Below are 7280 nucleotides of genomic sequence, written 5' to 3'. Positions count from 1 at the left end.
CCTCATAGATACTGAGCTCTATGGTGCAAAGTTGGAGAATGAAACATTTATATTGCACAAAGCAGCTCTGAAGTGACATGTTTTCCGATAGCTGCTATTTCTAAGGTTGCTAATAAGCACAGCAGTTTGCTCCCTGATTCTTTTCGTGTAATTAATATTAAGCAACTTATTAGCATGGCAGCTATTTTAAGATTGCTGGAAGTAAATACCAAGCAATGGGAGTAGATCTGTTTCTAACAGGAACAAATGACTATCCCTTTACCTTTGTACATGAACTATGTATTGGTTGAAATAATGCCAACAGTGATGAAAGACAGTTGCAGCTTTATACAGACCTTTGACCAACTCCATACCAATAAAACCCAAGTGTTTTATGTACACATACTTTTATGACCAGGGAAGGTAAATGTCTCCGTTTACAATTAAAGTCACTTCCTGGATAATTAAGATTTTAAAACCAGGAGAGGAAATGTCAGGGGTAAGTTTTTTACGCAGAGAGTGGTGAGTGTGTGGAATGGACTGCCGGTGACAGTGGTAGAGACGGAAATGATAGGGTCTTTTAAGAGACTCCTGGACAGGTACATGGAGCTCAGAAAAATATAGGGCTATGGGTAAACCTGGGTAATTTCTCAGGTAAGGACATGTTTGGCACAACTTTGTGGGCCGAAGGGCCTGTATTATGCTGCAGGTTTTCTATGTTTCATATATATAATAATTTGAAGATCAGTATCATATCCCCCTTCCCATTCATTCAATGGGCTAGTATATGATAGGAATGTCATGCATATGGAGAAAATCTTCAAATTGTATAAGGAGAGTAAAAATATTTTGATTCAAATTACGTAAAAGGAGTTTATCTTGCTCATAGTGAGGGTAGTATCTGATGATAGGTTCCAAACAGTACTTTTCTTGATTTTTTTTGGAGTGTTTTTTTTGCAACGTCAGGTGTATACCTTCCTCAGAAACAATGCACCTGGAGGCAGGTACAGCAGTTTGATTGCCATGATATTATATCTCAGTGGTAATTCTGAGAACTTGTATTTCATGAAATCTGTAAATATGAAAGCTGGTGTCACTAAAGGGCAGTAGAGTGGCCTTGAATAAGGTGTAGCATCTGCTTAGCCCTCTGAACAGGGTCACGTAGCCATGGGAGCTGATGGTGCATGTCATAAGTCCTGGTTATCTGACCACTGACGCCAGGCAGGCAATCTCTGAAGAGTACTGATTATGGCTGAGCGTCACCCATCTTGTGAGGACCCTACCCAGAAGAAGGCAATGGCAAGCCACTTCTGCAGAAAAATCTGCTGAGAACAATCATGGTCAAGACCGCGATCACTCATGTCATACGACACTGCACACAATGGTGATAATTGCTATCACTAAAAAGTAGACACGAAGCTGTCAGTTCACTCGTAAAAGCCCTAAGATCCACTAATGTCTTTGGAAATGAATATCTGCTATTCTTACCCGAGATGGGTTATGTGTCACTCTGGTCTCAAATCAGAATGTGTTCATAAAAAGCAAAGCAGTCTTTGGAGATGGACAATAACTGACAACCTTGGCAACAATGAATATTATTTTAACCATGTATAAATGCATGTAATGTTATTTATAAATACAGTGAATCGATGCATCTTAAACATGCATCCTTTGGCCTACTGCAGATCAAATGCGTGGCAATTTGATTATCTGCCTATTATACATACTCTCTGCATCCTGCTGCTCAGCCAATTTTGCAGCTAAGTTGATACTTTTCCTTCAGTTCCATTAGTTTCAAGTGCAGTAAATATTCCTTAACAAGGTGCTTTATCAAATATCTGCTGTAAGTTTATATAAACAATGTTTACAAATATTACTCTGTTCAGTCAGTGAGATTATTCATCTCTTCAGAAAAAATCACTTTGGTTTGTCACACGTGATCTGACAATTAAAAACTGGTTCATATTCTCCATGATTAACTCTAAATGTACCTGATGGTTGGTCTCCCTGTTATTAATAGTATAGCCTAATAAATTACTAAGGGTAAGCATTAAGCTAAGTTTTATATATTCCCTTGGTTTCTATCTCTCACTTTTCTTAATAAGTGGCGTGCAATGCAGTTTCACAATTTAGAAGAATATTTCTCAAATTGAAGGAACTTCAGAAAATTAGTTCCAACATTTGCAGTTTATTCGTCTACTTTCTTTAAATCTTTGTTTGGAAATCATTGTCCAGATGTTTCTCTGTTTGTATTTTAGTCCAATGATTTCATTCTTTGGCCGATGAGGTGGTGGCATCCACACCAGACTTCAAAGCAAGTGGTCCCGGTTTCAAATCCGGCCGGGTCCTTGCATGCTTTCCATCCGTGCTGGGTTGAGCATCGAGCTAGCAACTCGGCCTCGCGAAAAACAGACGAACGCTAAAGAAACGGCAAGGTTGGCGCCTGATACGGCACAAAGCATGAAGAGGAACAAAAACTTTATTCTTTATTTGTCTTGATTTGTTAATTGTGATGTGCAAATATTTCCTCTACTTTAATACTAAGGTGTTCTGGACTCTCTTCTCTTCCTTTTCTTTTTAAGTACTGACACAAAGCAAGCCTTCAACAAGCCACCTATTTTCTTATTTGTATTTACAATATTCATTTTCGCATTAATCTGACCACATTCTTTTTGATCAAATTTATTGTGTTGATTTTCATACCTTTAAAAATGCTTTTCATGTTTCTTCCCTGTAGCCCTGTCATGTTGTCACCTTTCTTGTTCCTTGTAGCCTTCTCATTCTTGCACTCATCGAGGTTGCCTCTATCTTTAGCCATTGTGTACTGTATGCTTTCACTTCCTTGTTGGATCTTACCTTTTTAAAATTTGTTCTTTGGCCCTTGGACTATAAACAATTAAGCATCACAAATTTCTTTCAATTTTTACTATTAGGGCATTTGACAATTTCCTATTGAAAACCCTTGACACATCAGAAACCAAAATATTTTTGATAACTAGAATTTGAGGTGTTAAAAGAGACTTCCCTTTTGTTACACCTGATTTCTTCACTAATAATATTAAATATCTCGTTATCAATAACCTCTACCTTCTTTTGGCAGTGGAAGTCTTTGGCCTGGAAATGAATATCTGCTATTCTTACCCGAGATGGGTTATATGTCACTCGGGTCTCAAATCAAAATGTGTTCATAAAAAGCAAAGCAGTCTTTGGAGATGGACAATAACTGACGACCTTGGCAATAATGAATATTATTTTAGCCATATATAAATGCATGTAATGTTATTTATAAATACAGTGAATCAATGCATCCTCTCTTTTTCTACTCAGTCCAACATATCTTCCATTTTCACCTATCTGAAGTCATTCATCCTTGGTTGCTTTATAGTAAATTTCTTTCTGTAAAGGGTGACATTCATAAATCTTAAGATGAAGCAAATTAAACCAAATCATAATTGCACAAACAAGAGAGAATCTGCAGATGCTGGAAATCCAAGCAACACACACGAAATGCTTGAGGAACTCAGCAGGCCAGGCTGCATCTGTCTACTCAGGCCTGCTGAAGGGTCTTGGCCCGAAATGTCGACTGTACTTCTTTCCATAGATGCTACCTGGCCTGCTGAGTTCCTCCGGCATTTTGTGTGTGTTGCTCATAATTGTACACCAGCTTTTGGCGAATGGAGAAGAGGTGCTCAACAAAGCAGTCCCCCAATCTACGTAAGGAATCACTAGAGAGGAGGAGGCCACATCGGGAGCACCAGATATAGTAGACGGCCCCAGCAGATTCACAGGTGAAGTGTTGCCTCACCTGGAAGGACTGTTTGTGGCCCTAAATGGAGGTGAGGGAAGAGGTGAATGAACCAGCGTGGCACTTCTGTTGCTTGCTGGGATAGGTGCCAGGATGGAGATTAGTGGGGAGGGACAAAATGGACGTGGAAATCACTGAGGGAGTGATCCCGGCAGAAAGCAGTGAGTGGGGCAGACGTAAAGATGTGTTTGGTGATTTGGTCCCACTGAAGATGGTGGAAGATGCAAACAATGGTGTAGGATGCAGAGCTTCATGGGGTGGAAGGTGAATACAAAAGGAAATCCATCCCTGTTAAGGCGATGGGAAGATGGAGTGAGCATGAATATCAGGGAAATGGAGATGATGCAGGTGAGGGCAACCTCAATGCAGGAGGAAAGGAAAGCTTGCACTTTGAAGAAGGAGGACATCTCTGATGTCCTGGAGAGGAAAGCCTCAAACTGGGAACATATGTGGCGGAGACAAAGAAAAGCGAACAGCATTTTTACAGGAGAGTGTGGAAATAGGTATAGTCAAGGTAGTTGTGGGAATCGGTAGCTTTATAAAAGATATTGTACAGGAACGTACAGGAGCAAGATATATCAGCTAGTTGAGTGGTGTCACAGCAAGAACCATGCATTCAACATCACTAAGACCAAAGAATTGATTGTGGATTTCAGAAAGGGTAAGATGAGCGAACTCGCACCAGTCCTCACAGAGGGATGAGATGTGAAAAGGGGGAGCAATTTCCAGTTCCTGGGTGTCAACATCTCTGAGCATTTAGCCTCAGCCCAACATATCGATGCAGCTACAAAGAAGGCACAACAGCAGCTATATTTCATTTGGAGTTTGAGGAGATTTGGTACGTCGCCAACAACACTGGTAAATTTCTACGGATGTACCATGGAGAGCAGTGTAAGTAGTTATATTACCATCTTGTACGGGATGGGGCACCGTGCAGTATCAAAATCAGCTGCAGAGAGTTGTAAACTCAGACAGCTCCATCATGGGCACTAGCCTCAGTAGTATCCAGGATATCATCAAGGAGCAATGCCTCAAAAAGGCAGCATCCATCATTAAGGTACCTCTTCACCCAGGTCTTGCCTTGTTCTCATTGCTACCATCAGGGAGGGGGTACAGGAGCTGAAGGCACACACTCAATGATTCAGGAACAGCTTCTTGCCCTCTGCCATCAGATTTCTGAATGGGCATTGAACCCGTGAAAACTACCTCACTACACTTTTTCCCCTCTTTTTGCACTAATTATTTCATTTAAATTTTTAATATGCATATATATATATTTACTATAATTCAGTTTTTATTACTATATATTACAACGTACTGTTGCTGCATAACGAGTTTCATGACATATGCCCGTGATACTAAAGCTGATTTTTGATTCTGATACCAGTAGACATTTTATCTCCAAGATGAAGACAGGGAGGTTGAGAAGGAGTGGGGGAGAGGTGTCAGAAATGAACAAAGTGAATTTAAGGGCAGGATGGAAGTTGGAGGGACAGGTGATAAAAATTGATGAGTGCACGAAGCAGCATGAATGCAGTCGTCAAAGTAGTGCAGGAATGCACCGCCGTTTCATCTGCAAAAAGGGGAATTTTCCAGTAGCCAACCATTTTAATTACTATTCCCACTCCCCTTCTGACATGTTCGTCCATGACCTCCTCTTCTGCCATGAGGAGGCCACTCTCAGGCTGGAGGATTAACACCTCATATTCTGTCTTGGTAGCCTCCAACCAGATAGCATGAAGATTAATTTCTCCAACTTCCTCCTCCAGTTTTTTTCCTCTTCTTTAATTCCCAACTTTGGCCAATCCTCACCTGCCTATCACTTCCTCCCCTCTTTCCCTTTCTCCCTTGGTCCACTGTCCTCTCCTATCAGATTCCTACTATGCCAGCCCTTTGCCTTATCCATCTATTACCTTCCAGCTTCTTACTTCATCCCTCCCCTACCCACCTTGACTCACCTACCACTTCTCCTCCCCTTCTTTTTTATTCTGCGTTCTTCCCCCTTCCTTTCCAGTCCCGATGAAAGGTCTCGCCCGAAGAGTTGACTATTTATTTCCGCATATGCTGCCTGACCTGCTGAGATACTCCAGCATTTTGTGTACATTGTTCTAGATTTCCAACATCCGTAAAATCTCTTGTGTTTATGACTTACTCTGGCATTCTGTCATACACATTTAAAAACTCTTTAGAAACAAAATTACTCCTAAGACAGTGAATTGTTATGCTGTGAAACCCATCAGCCAATCTATTCCAAACTTGACCTACAATTAGAGTCACATTTATAATTACTGACCTATTGACGTGTAATTTGTTGTTAAAGTAGTAGAGTACAAAGTCATAAATTTGCTATAAATGCCTGCTTCGCTGCCGCTGCTACTGTGCGATCAAGAATCTCCAGAGACGAAAGCCCCAAATCCTCAGCTTTGCCTATTGCCTGTTGCCAGGGCTTGGGGTCGGGGCCGGAGTCGAAGTGCTCAGCAGAGATGGTGCTCGGTGCTCGGTGTCGAAGAGCTGGTCAGAGGCTTGGAGTTTTTCGGACGGACTCGGAGTCGGACTGTGGTCAGATGCTTCCACAATGCTGCATCGGCAAGTTGGCGGCGCTGGAGGTTTATCGTCTGCGTGGGATGATGGGACTTTCGAGAGACTTTTACTGTGCCATGGTCTGTTCTTATCAAATTACGGTATTGCTTTGCACTGTTGTAACTATATGTTATAATTATGTGGTTTTTGTTAGTTTTTAAGTCAGTTTGTCATGTGTTTCTGTGATATCATTCTGGAAAAACATTGTATCATTTCTTAATGCATGCATTACCAAATGACAATAAAAGAGGACTGTGTGTCATCATAATCATAATCATAATAATAATCATAATAATTACAAAATAAATATGCAAAAAGGGAATAATGAAGTAGTGCTTATGGGTTCATGGACTGTTTAGAAATTTGGTTCTTCAGCTAATTATGGACAGAGGTAAACAGTTCAAAGTGCTCAAGATGGTGCATAATAATTTCTATGTCCTTTAAGGTATTAACGTGATTTTTAAATGTCCATAGATGATTGATGGAAAGCAAATGGAAATCTTTGACATACACAACATTTATCATCCACAAAGATGCTTGTGATGGCCAGAAAGAACTACAATCTACAAATCTGTGAATTCAAATGAGTTGAGAACAGTGGAAGTTGACAACAAATTGTCTTTGTGCTTATCATGAGGTTGAAGAATTAAAGGCAGCCATTTGTGAAGCTGTTCTGTAACCTCAGTTTTGTGAGTTCTCTTGTGGACTGGTTTTGCTCAGGAATGGCTGTATTGAAGTACTTTAAAGTAGATGCAATGATGTTCCTGATAATCTGTTGGATCAGAGATCATTTATACTTTATACTTTATTGTCACCAAACAATTGATACTAGAACGTACAATCATCACAGCGATATTTGATTCTGCGCTTCCCACTCCCTGGAGTACAAATCGATAGTAAATATTAAAAATTTAAA

The 7280-nt window shown here is 40.4% G+C and overlaps 1 long non-coding RNA gene across 1 annotated transcript; it reads left to right on the top strand.

The window, feature by feature from the left end:
• Positions 1-384: 384 nt before the first annotated feature.
• On the top strand, positions 385-6465 carry LOC134359624 (uncharacterized). The gene is made up of 3 exons (XR_010021153.1): positions 385-478; positions 2238-2414; positions 6229-6465. It is a non-coding gene; the product is annotated as an uncharacterized LOC134359624 (long non-coding RNA).
• Positions 6466-7280: the final 815 nt, after the last annotated feature.

This window comes from Mobula hypostoma, chromosome 21, assembly GCF_963921235.1.
Source record: "Mobula hypostoma chromosome 21, sMobHyp1.1, whole genome shotgun sequence".
Classification (NCBI taxonomy): Eukaryota; Metazoa; Chordata; class Chondrichthyes; order Myliobatiformes; family Myliobatidae; genus Mobula; species Mobula hypostoma.
The sequence above is the reverse complement of the archived record's forward strand: the minus strand, read 5'-3'. Positions and strand labels throughout refer to the sequence as shown.